This window comes from Hemicordylus capensis, chromosome 5 (assembly GCF_027244095.1).
Source record: "Hemicordylus capensis ecotype Gifberg chromosome 5, rHemCap1.1.pri, whole genome shotgun sequence".
NCBI classification, from domain to species: domain Eukaryota; kingdom Metazoa; phylum Chordata; class Lepidosauria; order Squamata; family Cordylidae; genus Hemicordylus; species Hemicordylus capensis.
This window is the reverse complement of record NC_069661.1, coordinates 249,910,501-249,932,311: the sequence shown is the minus strand read 5'-3', so window position 1 is coordinate 249,932,311 and position 21,811 is coordinate 249,910,501. Positions and strand designations below refer to the sequence as shown.

General features: G+C 45.4%; 1 long non-coding RNA gene across 2 annotated transcripts; it reads left to right on the top strand.

The window, feature by feature from the left end:
- The first annotated feature begins 527 nt into the window (after nt 1–527).
- Nucleotides 528–15,942, top strand: LOC128325991 (uncharacterized). Of its 2 annotated transcripts, none has more exons than XR_008307784.1 (4): nt 528–610; nt 2,502–2,619; nt 7,992–8,154; nt 15,832–15,942. It is a non-coding gene; the product is annotated as an uncharacterized LOC128325991 (long non-coding RNA). The 2 variants fall into 2 exon arrangements; XR_008307785.1 differs by lacking the exon at nt 528–610 and adding an exon at nt 1,092–1,355.
- Nucleotides 15,943–21,811: the final 5,869 nt, after the last annotated feature.

The window sequence follows — 21,811 nt, the reverse complement described above, 5'->3', positions numbered from 1 at the left end:
ATGTGCGCAATCTATTTGTGTTACCACTAATTACATAATTACTAATTAGAACTGGTTTGCACATCCCTAGTCTGTAGTGGGGGGGGGGGGGAATTGGGATAACATCCATGGACCCTGCACTCTTGCTTCAGTCAACCTCCATTGGAGGTTCTATTTGAACAGAGGCCTACATGTGTATGCTAGAGCTGAGTCAAAAGGGCTCTTCCGCATTGGGGCTGCTCCACTCATGAGAAGGATAGTTGGGGGCAGGAAGTAATTAGTGGGAGTGGGGTGGGTCCTTGCAGGTGCTGGCAGTGTTCTTTCGGTAGGGTTGCCAGGATTAGCCTGCAGTCTCCAGGAATCTTGTGGAAGCAATCTTGAAGGCTTGAGTCAGCTGTGATGTTGATATTGTGGAATATATATACACATGAATATGTTTATTCATATTATATACCCCTCCAGGAATAGCTTCAGTCAGAGATGGCAACCCTATCTAGCTGCAGCCAGCGATTTCCCCCCTCAGAATTCTCCTTACAATGATACTATTTGATGACATAGCATAGTTTCCATATGACCCATGGAGGAAAATGGCAGCCACCAGCCAGCCAGGAGAGCACAACTACCACAGCTGGTGGGTAGCGTACTTGTGCTGCAAAATGGATGGTGGTTAAAAAAAAAAGCTGTCAACTTGTGGAATTCTCTGCCTCAAGATGTGGTGACAGCTTTAAAAGGGGTTTGGATAACTTCATGGAGGAGAGGTCTATCAACGGCTACTACTGGGAGGGCTATAGGCCACCTCCAGCCTCAGAAGCACAATGTCTCTGAGTACCAGTTGCAGGGGAGTAACAGCAGGAGAGGAGGCAATGCATGCCCTCAACTCCTGCCTGTAGGCTCCCAGGGGCATCTGGTGGGCCACTGTGTGAAACAGGATGCTGGACTAGATGGGCATTCTTGGGCCTGATCCAGCAGGGCTGTTCTTATGTTCTTATGACACAGATTGTTGTATTCTATTTAGTTATCTTTTGTGTTTTGTTGTTGGGATGTTTGTCCCAGTGGGGTTCCTGTAGAGAGTATGGGGGCGGGGGTGAAGTCAGAAAGAAAAGGGAGGGAAAGGAGAAGGAGAAAAAATAGAGTTGCTTCTGAATAAAGCCTTAGTTATACCTGCATAATATTTCTTGCCATTCACAACGGAAGCAGCTATAAAACATGTGACAGTGAGATTTTGAACCAGCTATGCATGTGAGCCTGTAAAGCTTGTGAAAGTTCCTGCATCTTCCTTTCCTTGCATTACTGGGCCTACATTCTTGAACTGCTGCATTCTGCTATTGCTGCTGCTGATTGTTTCTCCAGCTTCCTGAGCTGCACAACTGCTGAAGGTATTTTTCCCTTCTCAGTCCTGGACTCTGCTGTTCACTGCATGCCCGCTGCAGCTTTTCTTTTCTTTTTGCGGGGGGGGGGGGTCCACCCCAGGGGAACCTGCTCTTCCCTGGATATAATGGAGGTCCTATTTCTGCAATTGCCTCCTCACTATACAGAGCCCTGATTTTACTCCAGCAAAGTAGAAGGCTATATTGCTTCACTGCCTGGGCCTTGAAGGCCAAAGAATATATGCTCATTTGCCCTTTCCTGCCAACTTGGAAGGTGATTCCAACACTTATGAAGCTGCTCTTCAAGGCTTAGATGATAATTTCAACTCTACTTTGAATGTGATTGCTGAATGTTACAAGTTCCATTCTTGATCCCAACTCCCTGGTGAATCTGTTATCAATATGTCACAGCGCTGTGTGAATTAAGTGTAAACTGCATGTTCACCAGCTTTACTGATGAAATGATCGGGGATCAGATTGTTATTTATTTATGTATATTTATTTATTTATTAGATTTCTATACCGCCCTTCCAAAAATGGCTCAGGGCAGTTTACACAGAGAAATAACAAATAAATAAGATGGATCCCCGTCTCCAAAGGGCTCACCACCTAAAAAGAAATATAAGAGAGACACCAGCAACAGTCTCTGGAAGTACTGTGCTGGGTGTGGATAGGGCCAGTTACTCTCCCCCTGCTAAATAGAGATTCGCCATGTTAAAAAGATGCCTCTTTGCCCAGTTACAGGGGTAACTCAAGCCCCAAAATCACAAGCCCCAAAGTAGTCAGGAGTGTTTGACAATTCCCCAGGAGCAGTACCATTAACAAGGTGACCAGAAGCAAATGCTGGCAACATTATTACAAACAAGGTGATCCAGTTCATGGCTGCAGTTTTTGTGAGAGAAGTTCTTCCTAAAGAAGTCATGACTGACAATGGGACACAGGTTACCTCATTCGAAATGGAGCAATCTTTGCATAACCATGGGATAAAAGACAAGATTATTTCCTTGTACCATCCTCAAGGGAATGGCTTAGTGGAACGAATCAACAGGTTAGTGAAGGACAGTTTACAACTGGTTACTACAAAACAACAACCCTGGAAAGAGGCAATCTGTGGAACTCTATTTGCTTATTGAACTCCTGCTCCTTCTACAACAGGACAATCACCATCTGAACTGCTGAGAGGACTCAAAACTACAACCAAACTTACCCAATGGCAGCTACTGATAGGACTTTCCGTCCATCTCATACTGAGGATGCAGAGATTCATAATCAGGTAAGGGAGAAGCAACAAAAATAAATTGTATGTAGACTGGAAACAGGGCGCAGAACAGCAGACGTTTCAGATGGGGAACTTTGTTCGTGTGTGGTTGCCTTATAAAGTGAAAAGGGGCTGTTCTCAATATTCTGGACCAAAACAAATGATCAAAATCCAAAGAGATTGACATATTGGATGACAGAAAGAAATGGAACACTTTCCAGCATCCATACTATGCAACAGGAGAGAAGGGAGTCCAATCTCAGGTGAGGATCTGGAAAGGACTTTGATCTTGCCTCCAGTTTTGACCTCACAAATGAGGCTGATGAAAGTGATGGACAAGCCTCGGTAACCAAAGAAAAATCACAAACAGCTCCTGTGCCAGAGAACCCAAGACTTAGGATAAACATCCATGACAGGAGATCACCTCAAAGACTTCAAGGCTTTGTTACTAAATTTTAAATTAATTCAATTGTAGTTGTTATATAGGGGAGGTGTTATATAGGGGAGGGATGTGTTGTATTCTATCTAGTTATCTTTTGTGTTTTGCTGTTTGGATGTTTGTCCCAGTGGGGATCCTGTAAAGAATATGTGAGTGTGGGTGGGTGGTGGTGGCAGTGTCAGAAAAGAAATGGAGGGAAAGGAGAGAAGAAATAATGGAGTTGCTTCTGAATAAAACCTTAGTTAAAAGAGCATAATATTTATTGTTGTTTTCAAGGGAAGCATCAGTTATAAAACAGGTCTGCCCTACTCACTACCCACATGCTGTTCGGCTACACACACACACACACACACACACACACACACACACACACACACACACACACACATATAATGCAGATCTATGAGCAGAGCAACCTTGTGGTATCTGCAACAGAGATGACCTTTTTTTGAAATGAGTTGAAGTCAGCAGCCTAAAGAAACTCTAGAGGTTTGCTGGTACCCACATACACACCTGCTACTTCTCTTCAAGCGTTTCCTAGTGGAACTATGCAGGCACCAGTGGCAGGTACGGAACACAGCTGAGGCCCTGAGAACTGAACATTCCTGTGTGGCACTTGAGCAGGCCAACAAAACTTGAAGGCAGTCTACCGATCACGAATGATGGCCCACCAGGGGCTTGATGTGCCTATTCTCTATATTTCAGATTGCTATATTTTCATTTTCATTTTAACTGATCATCTTCCATCAATCCCAACACACATGATTCCTGCACAGGAAAATAACTGCAATGTAAAACACAATGGCTGACATACAGAGCAAGGATGCTCTGGTGCAGCAAGAGAGCTAGGGATGTGCACGAACTGGCACTCGGCCGGTTTGGTAGTGGGGGGTTACCTTTAAGGAGCAGGGAGGGTGCTCATCTCCCCCGAGCCCCACCGCATTTCCCCCACCGGTGCTGTCTCCAAAATCGTTGGCATGGGGCAGCAGTGTACCTCCTTGCAGCCCTGGCCAGCGCTGGCCCAGGAGTGGCTGATGTGCGTGCTCGTGTGTGACGTGTGCATGTGCTCCGGCCACTTCCGGTCCAACACTGACTGGGATGGCAAGGAGGCATGCTGCCGCCCCGTGCCAGTGATTTTTCAGACAGCGCTGGTGGGGAAAATGTGGCTGGGGGGCGGGAAGAGCACCTTCCCTGCTCCTTAATGCTCCTTAATGCCCCCACTGCCAAACTGGCCCAAACTCCAGACCTCCAAACTGGTTCATGCACATCCCTAAAGGGAGCCGCCTAACAGAATGTCCCAACTAACTACACCGGTGCAGGAAAGAAGTAGCAATTCATGATGCCCTCCCCTTAGGAACGTAGGAAGCTGCCTTCTACCAAGTCAGACCATTCGTCCATCTAGCTCAGTATTGTCTGCACAGACTGGCAGTGGCTTCTTCAAGGTTGCAGGCAGGAATCTCTCTAAGTCCTGTCCTGGAGATGCCAGGGAGGGAACCTGGAACCTAGATGCTCTTCCCAGAGTGGACCCATCCCCTAAGGGGGATATCTTACAGTGCTCATACATGTACAGTAGTCTCCCATTCAAATACAACCAGAGTGGATCCTGCTTAGCAAAGGGGACAATTCATGCTTGCTACCACAAGACCAGATCTCCTCCTTTCCCTTTCCCAGGAAGCCTGTTGTGCCACCTGAAAACATGTCCCTGAGAGTTGCACAGTCCCTCGAGGACATATTTTTGGGTGGCACAGAGGGCTTCCTGAGGAAGGGGAGGGCTTCAAAAATTGCCACTTCCCGGTTGCACCAGTGCAGTTAGTTGGGAAGTTCTCTCTGACTCTCACTGCACTGATGCTCTGTATTTTAGCCAACTATTTATTCATTTCCCGAATCAAATCTTGGGGTAGAAATCCTGTCCTCATTTTCTGCATCCATAATTTTTGGTGAGGGGGTGGTAGTTTCTCTCTCTTTCCATATTGGCCTTCTCTCTATCTAAGTATGAGCTCAGGTCAATCAGATAGTGGCTGTAATAGCTCATTACACTCCCCCTATTTGTCTTGGGATATAGATTGAGGTATAACTCAGGAGGGGGATAGTTTGGTTTGTGCCGCTTCTGGTTATTAGCTGTGTGTCAGTGAGCAAAGGTGGGATCAAAGCCCCCAGTGAGACAGCCAGGGGTCGTGATGCATGGTCGGAGCCTAATTGCTGGCCCCTACTTGTGCTAAAAGGAAGTCGGTAATGAAAGTCCATTAGCAAGATGCTCCTTCCAGGCACTGGAGCACAAAAAAGAGGAAATGCATTCATCAAGCAGCAGGTAGGCATGTGGCTCTGGGGAATGGATTTGGAATCCACCTTTCTGCAGAGGGCCTGCTGGCACCCAGAAAGACACAAGGACCTGGGTGTTCTCCTGTTGAAGTCTGCCAAAGGTCTACCTCACCTAGCATTCAGCAGTAGCCAGCCAGAAACTGTGGGAAGCTCACAGACAAGCAGCGGCCTATTTGTCACCAGCATCCAGCTGTTAGTGGTACACTGCCTCTAATCATGGAAGCTCCTTTTGACTTGTCCTGGATGACCTCTCAACTTCTTGCTATGAATCGTTATTTACGTAAAGCTTGTGTTGCCTTGCTCAAGTTGGTGGTTCGACTGGCCTCTCTGAGGGGAGGGGAGTAGGACCCCCTTCTAACTGAAGAAGCAGGGGAGGTGGATATGGTGATGGGGACACTTTGCTTTGCAAGCTTTTCTGCCTTCTCAGGATGGTCAGTGGTTCTGCTTCCATGAAGACCAGAGTTAAACCTCAAATACCAATACCCCTGATAAGCAGGCAAAGTAGTGCGTTTAAAGGATGTGTTCTCATATTTAGCAGTGGGAGAGCAACTGTGTCCCTATTCAGCCTCGCACGGCATTGCTGGGGTCTCCCTGGTGTTTATTAGATGGTGAGCCACTTTGAGACAGAGAACCATATCTATCTATCTATCTATCTATCTATCTATCTATCTATCTATCTATCTATCTATCTATCTATTAAAAAAATTCTTATATACTGCCTCCTCCAAAGATTCTAAGTGGTGAACAACAATACCAATAACAAAAAAAATTAAAGGACAAACGCCTGGTGAAACAGGTAGGTCTTTAGAAGGGCCTTAAAAGCAACTAAAGAGGGATCTGAATGAATCTGGGGTGGGGGAGAGTGTTCCAAAGAAGAGGGGCAGCCACAGAGAAGGCCTTCCTACAGGCCCAGGCACCATGTGCTACACCAGGTTTCGGGACGCTAAGGAGGGCCAGCTGAGAAGATGTCACAGGATGGGATACCAGCGGCTGAGAGAGGCGATCCCGGAGATATACAAGTGCTAAGCCCATAACGGTTTTGTACGTGAGAACCAGCACTTTGAATTGGACCCGGAAGTGAACAGACAAGCAGTGCAGCAACCATAAAAGAGGTGTGGCACTAACAAATTTATGGCCACCCATGAGGAGGCGGGCTGCTGCATTCTGGACTAGCTGAAGCTTCCAAATCATTTTCAAAGGCAACCCTAGGTAGAGCTGGGCAAAGGCACTCCTGGCCACAGCCTCCACCTGCTGTTCAAGCAGGAGCTGCGAGTCCAGAAGGACCCCCAGATCACGAATAGTCTCTTTCAAGGGAAGCATAACCCCGTTGAGATAAACTCATACATGACAACTGGCCAGATTGCAAACTGAACAAGAACAACTCGGTCTTGGAGGGATTAAGCCCTCCCCATATAAGAGAGGACCTTCTTCTTCACGAATCCCTCTGCCTATAGGATCATTGGGAGAGGTCCAGTTATTGTTACCACTGCCTCATTCGGTGTTGACCCCATACTGGGCCTTCCCTAGGGTTTCCCTAGGGCTATGGACTGTGCCCCCAGATGAAATCATAACCTCCCCATCTCTGACTGTTTTTAAGTGACTATTGAAAATGCACCTATTTTATCAGGCTTTTAGTTTATAACGTTTTAAAGTTTTACTGATGTCTTTTAACATTTGGTTTATATGATTTAAGTTTTTAATTGTGTTTTAATTTGTAAACTGCCCAAAGATTTTGTATGGGGTGATATATAAATGAGAGAGAGAGAGAGAGAGAGAGAGAGAGAGAGAGAGAGAGAGATTCTTAATAACAATGATGGCTCACACGTTGTGCAAAAGCTACTATGTGGGCATCTAAAGCAGTGCCCATGTGGTTGTGGAAACGGGCTTAGATCCGCTACTATTTAAATTATGGAATTGCCCTTCTGGAGTGCTATGGCCATTGGAAATCATGGCAGTAAGACCACATAAGTGCGCAGTTTTACAAGACAAACAGGACAAGCCCTGTTCTATGGCACCGTGGGAATTGCTCTGGATATTCTGTAGTTTTGCGAGCAGTACAAAACAGCTCACTGGGATCCTTGCATAATACGTGATAAGATGATGATGATGATACAGAATAAATCAATATGGCAGATTAATGGCTGCTCAGGATTTCTTTTTTCTTTTTTTTTGCGGGAAGCAGGAGAGAGAAAATCTCAGGCAAAGAATTCCCTGTGATACCCTCTTAACCCAGAAAAAACCTGTGTAAAACAAATAATAAATCGGCCACATTCCCCCTGACCTTCTTGGCTGCTCGGTATGATGGAGGGGCATGCTGTTGAGGATGGAGGGGCATGCTTTGCTCTCTGACCAAGGTCCAGCCTCACTTCCCTCTGGAACAGGCCCTGAGGCAGACAGCCTGTTCCCACTTTCTCTTTACCCAGGCTTCAGCCCTTCCTTCCTGCCACGATTGCTGCACAGGGTTGCTTCCTCTCCATTTTTTAAGCTAAACTAATATGGCAATCAAGAGGTTTGTCGGCCTCCTCTCTGCTGTAGCAAGCAATTTCCCTCACCGTCTTCATGTTCCACTGTGCACGCACCTGGCCAGAAGTAGCCAAGTGCACAACTTGTAATCTTTCTCGTGCATTAGGTGGATTTCAAAGTCTTCGCAGTGAAGCGAGGGATTGTGGCAGCACTTCAAGGAACAAGGTTTGCAATTAACTGTTGCCTGCAGATGGGAGGAATGCCCCGGCTTTGTTGCCAAAGGCTTTTCCTTTCGCTCCGGTGATGGCCTAATCAAAACAGAGACCATGGTGAGTTGATAACCTGTAAGGTTGGCTGAAGGGGGTGTGTGGGCTGGAACGGAGGGGACGGTAGCATGCAGGCTGCTTAATGGTTTTCAAAATACTGAACAGGATTGGAAAGAAGGATTTCTGAATGAGAATTTGATTGGCCCAAAGCCCCCGTGCTTTATACATTCTGGGTATCTCCTCTTATGGCTAACAGAAGACCTGGCCACCATCACTCCTGCCTTTTTGGTGACACCCAGATTTTACTTATTTAAAATATGTATATCCTGCCCTTCCAGGATAATGTTGCTTGAGGAGGCTTGCAACCATAAATCATAATAAAATAACATACTGTTAAAAGAAATCAGTAAATGGACTGCAAAGCAGTTTAAAACATAGGGCTAAACTGGGGCTAAACACTGCAGGTCCAACTAAAACCAAGCTTAAAAACCAAGGATCATTGGTTCAAAATGCTAAAAAGGCTCTCTAAAGAGGAGAGTCTTTTAAAAAAAGTCACCAGAGAGGAAACGTGCAAAGCTCTTCTGGGAGGGCATTCCAAAGGTGAGGGGCCACAACTGAAAAGGCCCTGTCCCTAGTCCCTGCCAAGCAAAGCTGAGTCTGGCAGGGTTGAGACAGAGAGGTCATTAACACGGCCACAGTTGCGTGAGGGGGTGCAGGTGGGTGGAGGGAAGGTTTTGCTTCACTCACCTTCCCCCCAGATGACTGACAAAATGTTGCTGGGAGTGCCATCCATGCTCCCACACGATCCGTTTCCAGAGAGCCAGGACAATGTGTTCCAGCCTCTGGGTATCCCACAATGCACTGTGCTGAATGCACAGTGGATTATAGGATTCTCCCAGAGGCTGGGCGCTCGAGGCACTCATCTCTGTGTCTCCTTGAGCGAGCTGAATGCGGCCTTTAACCCAGTCAGGAAGCCTGGGTTAAAGGCCGGGCTAAAAAGCTGGGCTAGGCGGTGCTTCCCCGCTGGAATTGGGCTCAATCCCACTGATTCTCATGCACAGCCTAGCCCAGGCTGGGCTTCCCTATCTTGAAACAGCAAATAACTCTGACCGTATGTCAACTTCACTGCCTCCCAGATCTTCTTGACATTCCTAGCCCAAAGTGGTCTAGGACCATGACATCTTAAGGGCCACTTTCTCCACTATAAATGTACCCACTCGCTCTAATAACCTTCTAAGGCTTTGCCCAACATCCCTCTGCCATCTGATGTGTGGCAGATGCCAGCAACTGCCTGCCTGGGTGGAAGCTAAAAGCCTTAGAATTTGTGAGCAGCTGCCTCGTGTGGCTGGCTGCCAGCACTGCAGTATCATCAGGGCATCTTCAAGCTCTGGCTGGCTGGCCACTGGAGCAGTCCAGCCCCCTGCTCAGTGCCGGAAATTGCTGCAGCATCTCTTTCAGGTGGCGGCCCAGCTTCTGTCTGAAAAACTCAAACAATGGAGTGCCCACCACTGCATGAGGCGGACTGTTCCACTGTCAAACAGCTCTTACAGTTAAGAAGCTCTTCCTGACAACTATCCTAGATCTGTTTCCCTGTAATTTCAACCCATTGGTTCTAGTTCTGCCCTCAGGAGCAACAGAGACCATCCATTTTTGTCTTCTATATGATGGCCCTTCAGATGTTTGAAGATAGCTATCATCTCCCTCCTGCCCAGTCTTCTCCTCTTCAGGATAAACATGCCCAGCTCCTTGAGCCATTCCTCATAAGGTTTGGCTTCCAGACCATCTTTGTGGTGCTCCTCTGAAGGCATTCCAATTTATCAATATTGGGAATGTGCAAATCGATTCGGGTACAAAACGATTTGTACTTGAATCTACCTGTTGCGGGTGATTTGTGGACAAAACAAATCCCTGTGCTAGCTGGCCAGATTCGGGTCCAAAACAAATCACCCAGATTTCAGATTTGAAAAATTCATAGATTCAGATCCCCATTTTGTTGTGATCTCTCTTGGTATCTCGATTTTGTGTAAGGAGAGAGAGAGAGAGAGAGAGAGAGAGAGAGAGAGAGAGAGAGAGAGAGAGAGGAGCTTTGTCTTGCCTTTCCTGCCTGCTGTGGATTGTCTGCTTTTTGTTCCTGCTTTCCTGAATGAGGAAAAGAGAAGAGAATTTTTTTTCACCCCCTCCCTGCTGCTAAGAGAATCACTGCCTGCGTCTGCTGTCTGTGCGAATTGATTCGGGTACAAAACAATTTGTACCAGAATATACCTGTTTGGGGCAGTTTGTGGACAAAATGTATCACCCCTGTGCTAGCTGGCCAGATTTGGACCCGAAACAAATCAAGGGTGCTTCGATCCAGGTACAAATCAAATAAAAGAAATTGATTCGTGCACATCCCTAATCAACATCCTTAAAATCAGGAGCCCAGAACTGGACACAGTATTGCAAGTGAGGTCTGGCCATTGGCCACCACAGATCAGTAGTGGAATGATTATTTCTCATTATCTGGACACTGTAGCTCTGTTCAGGGCCGGACTGGGGGCACCGAGAGGGTGCCAGAATGTATGTGGGGAGGGCGCCAGGTTTTGAGCAGAATAGGTAATTAAGGGTGAGAGTTGGGGCGCAGGGGCACCACGTGGGTAGGGCGCACCGGGAATATGCTCTGTTGACCTATGGGCCAGTCCGAGCCTGGCTCTGTTAGTGCAGCCTCAGATTGCAGTAGCTTTTTAGCAGCTGATTCACACTCCTGGCTCATGCTCAAATTGTTCTCCACTAAGACAACTGGGTCCTTTTCACATGTGGTTTTACCAAGACAGATCTGCCTCATTCTGGAGGGTGGGGAATGCGAATGGGGAGAGGATGGGAACTCCCCATCCCTCCTCCTCCACTGTCAGTTTTTCAGCTAGTTATTAAAGGAAGGAATATGGAAGAAGCAGGGGCACAGCCACCATTATGTGAACAGGTTCAAAGAACCCGAGCCGCCAATGGTAGGGGCCGCTGAAGCCCCTGGGGGGCGTGGCTTGGGCTCCGGAAGAGCCCTAAATGAACCCCCCTTCCCACGCCCGGGCTACTGAGAGCCCTGAGTGAGCACTTGCCAATCCTTTTCAGGCAGCATTTGCTGCTTGAAAGCATCTATTCCCCTTTCTCTTCCTCCAGAGAGGGAGACAAAGGGAGAAGGGCTGGTCTTGTGGTAGCAAGCATGACTTGTCCCCTTAGCTAAGCAGGGTCTGCCCTGGTTGCATATGAATGGGAGACTTGATGTGTGAGCACTGCAAGATATTCCCCTCAGGGGATGGAGCAGCTCTGGGAAGAGCAGAAGGTTCCAAGTTCCCTCCCTGGCAGCATCTCCAAGATAGGGCTGAGAGAGATTCCTGCCTGCAACCTTGGAGAAGCCGCTGCCAGTCTGTGAAGACAATACTGAGCTAGATAGACCAAAGGTCTGACTCAGTATATGGCAGTTTCCTATGTTCCTATGTACTGTCTGAAATGACATGGAAGCACTCACTCGGCCTCTTCAGAGCTCAAGGCCATGCCCCCTTTGCATGTGACATCACGCGCAAAGGGGGCATGGCTTTGAGCTCCAAAGAGCCCGAGCAAGCGCTTCCATGTCATTTCAGACAGCGCTTGCTGCCTGAAAGTGTCTATTCTCCCTGAAAGGGGAATAGATGCTTTCAGGCAGCAAATGCCTGAAAAGGATCAGCAAGAGCTCGCTCAGGGCACCCAGTGTCCTGGGGTGGGGTTTATTCAGGGCACACCCCATGCACGTAATGTCATCTGCACAGGACATCATCAGAGGGGCCTCTGGGCAGGGCTGGACCCAGGGTGCTGTTCAGCTGGCCCCACACCTGGGAAGAAGAAAAACTTCAGTATTTGCACAGTGATCTCCCTGGAAAAATGGGTGACATCCAGATTCATGAAGCACTAGTGCAAACAAACAGCACTAGTGCAAGGCTGTGGTGCTCATCACTTGTGCTCAGTCTGGAGCTTGCATTCCTGGCTCGTGTTGCACCAGCATTAACATGTTTGCGCTACTGCGGCATGGTGCACAGCCTGTGGCATGCCTCTTATGTTTTGGGGGAAATGATTGTACAAGAGGGCAAGAGCTCAGTTCTGAAAACCTCCATTAGCATAGTTATGCAATTGTCTCGCACACACATGAGTTAGTCTGGATGTCGGCCGATATGTCAATTGAGGGGTGAGCTATCTATTTCTGGGGTTCTCTCCTGTTCTGCTCCTCCAAATTATTATTATTATTATTATTATTATTATTATTATTATTATTATTATTAATTCGATTTCTATAACGCCCTTCCAAAAATGGCTCAGGGTGGTTTACACAGAGAAATAACAAACAAACAAGATGGAGGCCACATATGCCCCGTACCCCAATGATTTTACTCCCGTCAATTGATCAGATCGTAAAATACTTCAGAATTTTTTAAAAAAACTTATGGTAATTATTAAAAACAAAATCAGTCTTCCACCCCTTTGTCACATACAAGGTGAGGTAGAGTCCCATGCATATTTGATAGCACTCCCAATGGTCCACGAAGATGGCCAGCCAATAGAGAGAAGTTGCAGATTAGGATCAGATGTGATTACACACTGAGCTGACAAGGTAACTGAGGCAGAGGATAGCAGGTACTAGAGCAGGGGGTAGGCAACCTTGGCTGTGGATGATGGGAGTCGTAGTTCAACAACAGCTGGAAAACCAATGTTGCCTGCCCCTAACTAGAGGAAAGCATATGGAGCAGCGCCAAATGTCGCCGCCACTGCCCTCGCCGCCACGAGGCTTGATACCTGCCAAAGCCCCACCCCAGGCTGAAGATGCAAAGGATTTCACACAGCAGCATTGCAATTTGGTGGACATACAATTTGTGGTTTCATTCGCGGGCATCAAGTTGCAGCAGCTGCCTGGAGTTTGTCAAGAATTTCCATGTGAATATCCAAACATTAAAATTTGGCCCAGCAATAATCTTTTCACCCCTGTTATTAATCCCTATAAAACAGAAAGTTCATAGTTAAGGCCTCCAGGTCCCATGAGTGATATACCGCCAGTGGTACCTTTACTTCCCTGTAGCAGCTGGAACTCTCTCCCCTCTCGCTAATTTGCTCCTTGTATGCAGGGCTAGATATAGGGAGAGGCCCTCTAAACAACCCAGGGGACTGTTTGGGGCACTGCGTGAGAGGGGTGCTGAGCATTTCAGTTCTTCTTCACATTTTATTTATTTATTTATTTATTTATTTATTTATTTATTGACTTGATTTGATTTGATTTGATTTTTATACCGCCCTTCTAAAATGGCTCAGGGTGGTTTACAATTAAAACAGAAACCGTTAAAACCAAAAACTATTATTATTAATAATAATAATAATAATAATAATAATAATAATAATTCAATTTCTATATAAACATCAATTAATTAAAACATCATAAAAAACAATTAAACCATCAGAACAATTAAAAGCCTGAAAACCAGGTTACAATGTTAAAACAATTAAAACTAATTAAAAACCCTGGAAGGCCAGGCCAAACAGATAGGTTCTAAGGCTTCTGCAGGGGTGCAGATCCCCCTCCCCTAAGCTTTTGAGGCGTTTCCCTTCCCATTTTACTGAACCAAACCTAGTAAGCCATATCTCCCCACAAAAGTGTCATTCCTCCCTTACAGAAAACATTTAAGTGAGGAGTTTCTTCTCACGCTTGCCCTCTCTCTGCACCCCTGAGCTTCTTTAAGAGCAGAGGAAAGACCTTCATTTTTTTCTTGCTGATATAGCAGATGGCAAGAATAAATACTGCTTTCCAGGGCCAGCCCTAGGGTTTTTGGCATTCCAAGTGAAGTCTGACTTTGACACCCCCACCTCCCACTAGCCAGGAAGTGCGGAGTCCCAGCTTTAACCTGAGCTGTGCAGCTTTGTTGTGTCGCTTTGTGCGATCAAACGACCAGCCTGTGTGGATGACGAGCCCACACCGATTTGAGGATCCAGTGGGAGAGAGTTCCCAGCCTGACGAGCCAAATTCGAACACTTCGGAAAGGAAAAGATATTGCTCTTAATTTAGAAATGCAGGTCTGAGAGCATTTCTGTTTGGGAAGGAATGCCGAGGCAGGCAATTCATCTTCAGAAGAGGGAGTGCAGCTTATGAGACTAGCTCTTTATTGGGGGCTGAGGTGCAATGAACAAAGAAGATTTGCCGAATGTGCAGCCCCTTTGGGGAGCAGGGTGCAGTATTACTTCTTATATTTTTACACCACTATGCAGTAGTTCAGGGAGTGAGAGAAAGAATAATTTGCAGTGCTATATTCTGGCACTGTTTATTAGACCTGTGCACGAACACCAAAGTCTGGGAGGGATCTGACCCAATCTAATCCAACCCCAAAAATGTCAGTTTGGGATCCTTTGGACCTTTCTGTAGGTAAAAATTGGAGTTGGGATTGGGATTGGGATCAGGGTCAGGATTTGGATCAGATAAACCTTAAACCATTTCTGAAAGAGTAACCACAGATACTCACTGTGAACCTGGGAGAAAAATAACCTAACATCAGAGAGTCTGAGGGGAAGTGATGTAACATCAGAAAATCTAAAGATCAGGGGATTGCAGGAGAAACCTGGAAATTGGCCACTTGTGAGTCGAAACAGGCTATAAATCTTTACACTTTTTTTTAAAAAAAGATATGCTCAGGCAGGCAAGTGAGCAGATAGAGGACAGGAGATGTTTCCTCCCCCCGCCCCGCCCCTAGCCATGATCACTTTAAAAAGAAAGAGAGAGAGAGAGAGAGAGAGAGAGAGCAGACTCTCATTGCCATTTGGGGCTCCGGAAAGCTCTAATATTTTTCAAATGGGATTGGAAAAGTCCAGGTTGAACTGGGCTGTGCAAGTTTAGGTTCAAACTCTCTCAGAACTCCTCCAATTTAGGTAAAATTGGACCATGTCCAATTTTTCCAATCCAATTTTGCATAGCCCCACTGTTTATGTCCCCCACCAAGAACTGGTGCTTTAGGTAGCCACCTGCCTGAGCCATTTTGGAAGAGCAGTATACGAATCGAATGAATGAATGAATAAATAAATAATGGATGGGCCGGCCCTACAGATTCATGTGTGCTTGCTTTTCTTTCTTTCTTTCTTTTTCTTTCTTTCTTTCTTTTCTATGAAAAAAAGAAACACATGATAAAGCCCACAAGAAAATTGCGCACAGAAAAAAAACCCACTGTCATAAAAGTGCACAAGAAAAATGCGCACACGGAGCATAGCTGGCACAGAAAGATGCCCACATGGGAAAATGCCCACACAGAAAAATTATTGCGCTGGAGCATAGTATATATGTAAGTATTTTTCCATGTGGGCAATTTTCCATTTGGGCATTTTTTCATGTGAGCAATGCTCCGTGTGCATATTTTTCTTGTGCACTTTTATGACAGTGGGTTTTTTTTCTGTGCGCAATTTTCTTGTGGGCTTTTTTCATGTGCGTTTTTTTTCCTGGTTACCCTATCTTGTAGACCACCCCAAACCTCTGTCCCTGGGTGGTTCTCATATTTATCAACTTATAAGGCAAAAACATATCATGAATAAAGATCACGTGTCAAAGGTGTGAAAAGGCAATATTGCATTACAAATGCAATACACTGTAAGGGATTCACAAATAATGGAGGGGAGCATAGAACATGCCCCAGCACCTCTCCAAAGCTGCCATTTATTTCAGAGCTCCTCTGGCATCTGTCTGACACAACTTCACTTTTGCTTTTTCAACAGCTCACCCAGCGTCTGCCACCCTGTACTCACACTGTGAAACGAGAAGATTTCTTCATTACTCCACTTGCCCAAGTCCTTGCTGTTACATGTAGGTTTTAAAAATAAATAAATACATAACACCCATCAGCTAATTTTGAATCAATTAATTTGCAGTGCCTGATAGCAGCAAACATCATTTTCAAGGGCTTCCCGGGTCTGAAATCTGGTCCCTGCATCTCTCGCTCTATAAATTTCCTCAGTAGGAAATACCTTGCCCAGACTTCAGATAAAAACCCAAGATGTTGCTTCTGTTGATAAACTCCCTACATTAAAGGCTTCAACCTTCAGCAATTTTCAATTCCAAGCAAAACGCCAGCTGTTTTATTTCCCCGTGTGCTTTCCATTTATTTTCTGAGAGGAATGCAATGTCTCCTTCTGTATCTCTCTTCAATTCGGTTTCATCGCAATCAAAAACTCCACCCCTGCCCTCACTAGTTGATAAACTTTGATGAACTCTAGGGGTGCAAAAAAAATTCCACCAAACTCAGGAACCAGCAAGTTTTGAAGAGCCAGCACGCAGGAAGTGAAAGATGGGTGAAGCAGTGAGAGAAGGATCAGAGGCAGCCCTTCCGTGGGGTAAGGCGAGGTAGTTGTCAAGCAGCAGATTATTGGTACAGGCCTCTCCAATGCATAGTACATGTAGGAAGTGTACTGCTATACTGTACTGCTGTGTTCAACAGAATGGCTGCATCCGCACGTAATGTGGAATCGCAGCTGAATGGGCCAGAGGTTCCATGAGCATTACGTCCAAATGCATGGAAATGCAGTTTGGTGCGGCGATGAACCTGAGGTTTCAGATTTCTAACTCCAGTCTGAACCATTGTGTTGTAGTGAGTTTTATCACCACAGCCAAAGGTTGGACTCAGCCTGCATTGCATCTGAATGTGGAACTGCAGGCTGTGTCCCCTCCAACCAGAGTTTTTTTAAAATTTACATTTTGTATCCCGCTCTTCCTCCAAGGAGCCCAGAGTAAGTACTACATACTTAGGTTTCTCCTCACAACAACCCTGTGAAGTAGGTTAGGCTGAGAGAGAGGTGACTGGCCCAGAGTCACCCAGCTAGTCTCATGGCTGAATGGGGATTTGAACTCAGGTCTTCCCGGTCCCAGTCTAGCACACTAGCCACTACACCATGATGGCTCCAGCTGTGATTGGTTGTGCAGGCTGTCTTTCAGTCAAGAAGGAAGCCTGCAGAGTCAGTTCCCCCTCCTCTGCAGTCTTACTGAATGCAGAGAGAGTGCTCTCCATTACTTCCTAATTCAGATGGGAGAGCGGGGAGAGAGAAAACCATGGTTTCACGAAATGTGGCCAATGTGTGAATGACTGTACCTGTGTACACTATTCACTCATTGTATAAGTGTTCAACGTAACATGTGATTGGGACTATGGTCTTTTTGTCAACTCCTCCTCCTCTTTCTCCTCCCTCCTCCACCACCGCCACCCTCGCATTTGATAAAGAGCCATCATCCCAGCAAAAAAAAGAAAAGGCCACACTAACAAACCTATGACAGCCAGTGTGTGGTGGTTAGAGTGTTGGACTAGGACCAGCGATGCTTGAGTTCTGTTGCCAGATTTGGCTTTTTTCAAGCCAAATTTTGGGTTACAGCCCATTTGACTCACGAGTATACCCCTGAGGTTCTGGCCACAGTAATGAAACTCACTGGGTAACTCTGGGCCAGTCACTTCTCTCTCAACCTAACCTAACTCACATTGGGTTGTGAGCGTAAACATAGCCATGTTTGTACACTGCTCTGGTTCCCCAGAGGAAGAGCAGGATATAAATGCAAAAAATAAAATTAAATAAAGTAAATTCAAAGTTCCCATTATAGTGGAGTGACAGCTTTGAGCAACTTGCATGAAATGAGAACATGGATGCTTGCAATGCTTTTTAAATTGTGCAACTAGACACAAAACATGCAGTACCATTTTTTTTAAAAAAAGAAGTCTGATTCTAAAAGAACATTTGTGTAGTTCAAAAATTCAGGTCATGCAAAGCTGTGTTATTTTAGATAATGTAACAAGTGACTGATAACCATGAGAAAAGTCAAGTCCAGACTCCTCTAGAACCCAGACCCTGATCAAACAGACCCATTTCTCCCCCCTGCCCCTGCAAAGATGTTTTCTGCAGACCCCATTGCTATCCCCCCACAGAGACTTCACCAATGGATATAACACTCTCCTGCAATAGTGCTGTCAAATTCCCAGTTCTGAGGATTTTCTCCCACTCGAGGTAGGCTTCTAAAAGTCGTGGAATGTGACTCCAGGCAACAAAGTGTGTACACAGACAAGGAGAATGCACGGGTGTGTATTGTAATAGCACATCTACATGCATGCATTTCACTCACCTATCATTGTGCAGTTCTGAATTTTCATTATAAAATAACCCTGGATGATTGTGTGGCGGGGGTGGGTGGGCAGCCCGCCCCTCCCATCCCCTCCCATCCCTAGCCCCTTTCTCTTACATTGGGTCAGGACCTCCTTGGCACCATCCACATTCTTTGTCAGTAATTTGGCTTTTTCACTTGAACTCTGAAAAGGAACAGAAAAGCAGTTATTGAGAGCCAAGAGACGTGCACCTTCCAATTTTGGTCTACGGTTTCACTTAATGCAACGGTGGCGCCAGGCCCCCACATAGGATGGGTACCGTTAAGCATATGTTTATGTAATGTGACGGCGTGCCTTGGCGATCCTTCCCATTCTTTGCTAAAAGCTTTAGTCACTCCAGGTTCATTCATCCAAAACCCTTTATGATCTCAAATATCTCAGTTACTTTCTCTGTAACTAGCCTGGAGCAGAAAGGGAGCACAGGAAGATGAGGGTGGCAGGTATAGACAGGGTGGGAGTAAGAGACAACTGTCAGGGATGTTGCAGTGAGCTTTGTAGCTCTCAGAGTTTGCTCAGCAATAGGGCAAAATTATACTCAGGGCTGAATAGGCTCAGTATTTTTTTTTTTTTAAAGTTCTCACACCAAAGGAAACAAAAGTTGGTGCAAAAAAGGGATACATTCTGCAACCTCTGAGAATTTGCATGCATGCATGATTTCTTCAAGTTGCAGGGTTCTTTTTAATTGTTTTGCAGAATTCATTGTGGTTGTTTTGCTAGCCATGGAAGGGAGGCTTGCAAGGAGATCCACAGGAGACTGAAGATTAGGTCTTCACCAATCAGATCTTGTCTAACCACCCCTCTGCATGCTGCAAGCTCAGAAGCTCTTTCCCATGCCCTTTTAAGCATGCCTTTGCCATAATAACGACTAGCAACTTGCCTCTAGTAAAATGAGAGTTGAGAGTTTAGGAAGGAGAATTCCACGCTCAGCCCCACTTCTTGTGCCTTTTCTGCATTTCCCCCAGAATGTCGGCATATGCACAGACCTAGTTATACTCCATGCCCATGCACAGAAATATGCTGCCTTTCATCATCGGCATGATTTTTTTTTGAGCCAATGGGTGAAAGACCATCAGCAGCAATGAAATTCCATCAGATGCAGCATCTGGGACCCTCTGGTTTTCAGGATCGCATATACAGGAGCTTCCACCAGAGATGGAGCTAGCGGATGCTGGGACCCCTGGGGGTTGCTGTGGGGGAAGGCCTACCTGTGTGAACATGACCCCATTTCCTCTTGCTATTCCAGTGGACCCATGTGGGTGCAGTCGTGGAGCGTAGGGCCAGTTGACATGATCTCAATCCACCTTTCACATGCTGATTGATTGTTCCTGTATCTAGAAGCCCAGGGTTCTTATGTTGGACTGATCCAGTCCATAGACCAAGCACATTTAAGTCCCACTGATATCAAAGGGACAGACATAAACCTAGACTTCTTTCCCCTACTAAAATCAAAAGGACATGAAATTGCTAGTTGGTTGGCCTTTGAATTTGTTTGTTCTGCTGAATTGCTTTTACTATTGAACTGCATGATGTGTTGTTGTACAACAACTTGAGCAATCAGTATTATGTATAATGAGAGTGAATATTTATATACCACTTTTAAAAAATGTATGCTGTATCATGTATTATGGTTTGAATATGTGACTACTGCATAGACCAGGAGTGGAGCAGATTTCAAGCTTGGAGGCTGGGGGTGTATGTGACTACTTTGTTTTTTCCTAAAGCTCTGAGGTCCACCAATCAAAGGGAGGTGTTGGGGGTGGAACCAAATTCAAAATGGTGGCTGAGCAAATTATCTGCTGTATCTCATGAGCCAGTCACCAGGACACATTCAATCTGAATAATTACAGGAATACCAATGGCTGAATTTGTTGAGAAAAGAGCCTTGTTGTTACTACTAAAAAAGAAGTCAGAAATGTTTGCCAATCTACTGAAAATTGTCCAGCAAAATACTTATTAATTTTGAACTGCTCACCTCTGTACTTAATCGTAACCTATGTTTTTGAGTGAGCAGAAATACATATGTATTACAAACAATTCCCATATACGGAAATGTCTTTATATAACGTACCAATCAGCAGCTTTGCTGTATGTTTCAGCAAGGCGCAGTAAACAGTTTATCAAGATCGCTATAACCATAACATTAAGAAAACCCTGATAATCTGATGAATCGCATCAAATATTCCAGCTATAAATAACTCATATCTCTAAGTGGAAACAAAGTAAGTTATCTTCTTTTAAATGACTGCCCTTCCCTTCACTGCCGTCTTTTACTGGCCTTTAACTTGGGCAAAAAGGATCAATACAACCAAGTAGGATTTATTTTCTTGCATATGCTACCCTTTAAACAAAATTAATTGCAATTTTTTTAATTAAAAAAAACCAGAATGGGTACATAAAGCTGGCTTAAGTTTAGGAGTAGGTGAACCTGTTAAAAGAAACTCTTGCCATATTTGTAATTTATCATGCATGAGATTATGTATAGAGATTATTCCTCTGTACATTATAGAGGAATGTTTGTTTGTTTGTTTTTGTTGTTAGATTTTTATACCGCCTTTCATTAAAAGAATCCCATATGGTTATTTTTCTATTGAAATTATTCCAAGGGATGCACGGTAACAATGCAGTGTGTACCATCACCTGATAGTAAAGCACCCCAATCCATCTAAGGCAGGAGTTTCCAAACTTGGGTCCCCAGATGTTGGACTACAACTCCCATCATCCCCCATCACAATGGAAAAGGCCATGTGGCTGGGGATGATGGAAGTTGTAGTCCAACAACGTCTGGGGATGCACTGTTGAAAGCCCCTAAGCCAAGAGTTACAGACACATGGAAGCAGACTATTTCTGCCATGTATTCCAAGCTGGAGAGATAGTGATATGGAGAAAGGAGTGCTGGTTTGTCAGCCCGTTTCAAACATCATGCCTATGTATGCCATGCTGACTGAGTAAACCAAGCTACTAATAAGTGATTCAAGAGGGACGATCAGGCAGCTGGATTAAATTTCTCCATCCCCACCAAACAGCTGATCAGTGGAATTCCATTTTCTACTTGAGACCTGGTGTTTCCTTTACAAATGTGCCCACTGGGTTGTGGCTTCAAATACTTTATTCACTAATACCAACAGGGAGCATGGGCTTATACTCTTGACATGTTTTAGGAGGATAGGTCTGACAGTGGCTATGAGCCTCATTAGCTAAACAGAGCCTTGATATTCAGAGGGAGGGTGACTCAGCACCAGATTCTGGAGATAAAAATAAATGGCCATAATTTTCACAGCCTGGTTGTTAAGGTCCTTTGACTGACCACTGCTGGAGCAGAATGTTGGATCAAATCAACTTTGATCTGTTCCAGCAAGACAGCTCTCATGTTTGTACTCCAAGAGGCAGCCTAAATTGGACATTTAAGATGGGACTGCACTGAAATCTGTGGAGTTCCATGAGCTAGCATTTAGATCTCCTGGTTCCTACTGAGTATCTGTCCATGCGGCAACAGTTAAGGCGCTGTTGACCCAGCAAAGGCTGGCTTCAAATTGAGGGGTTATATAGTGGCCAAGAGG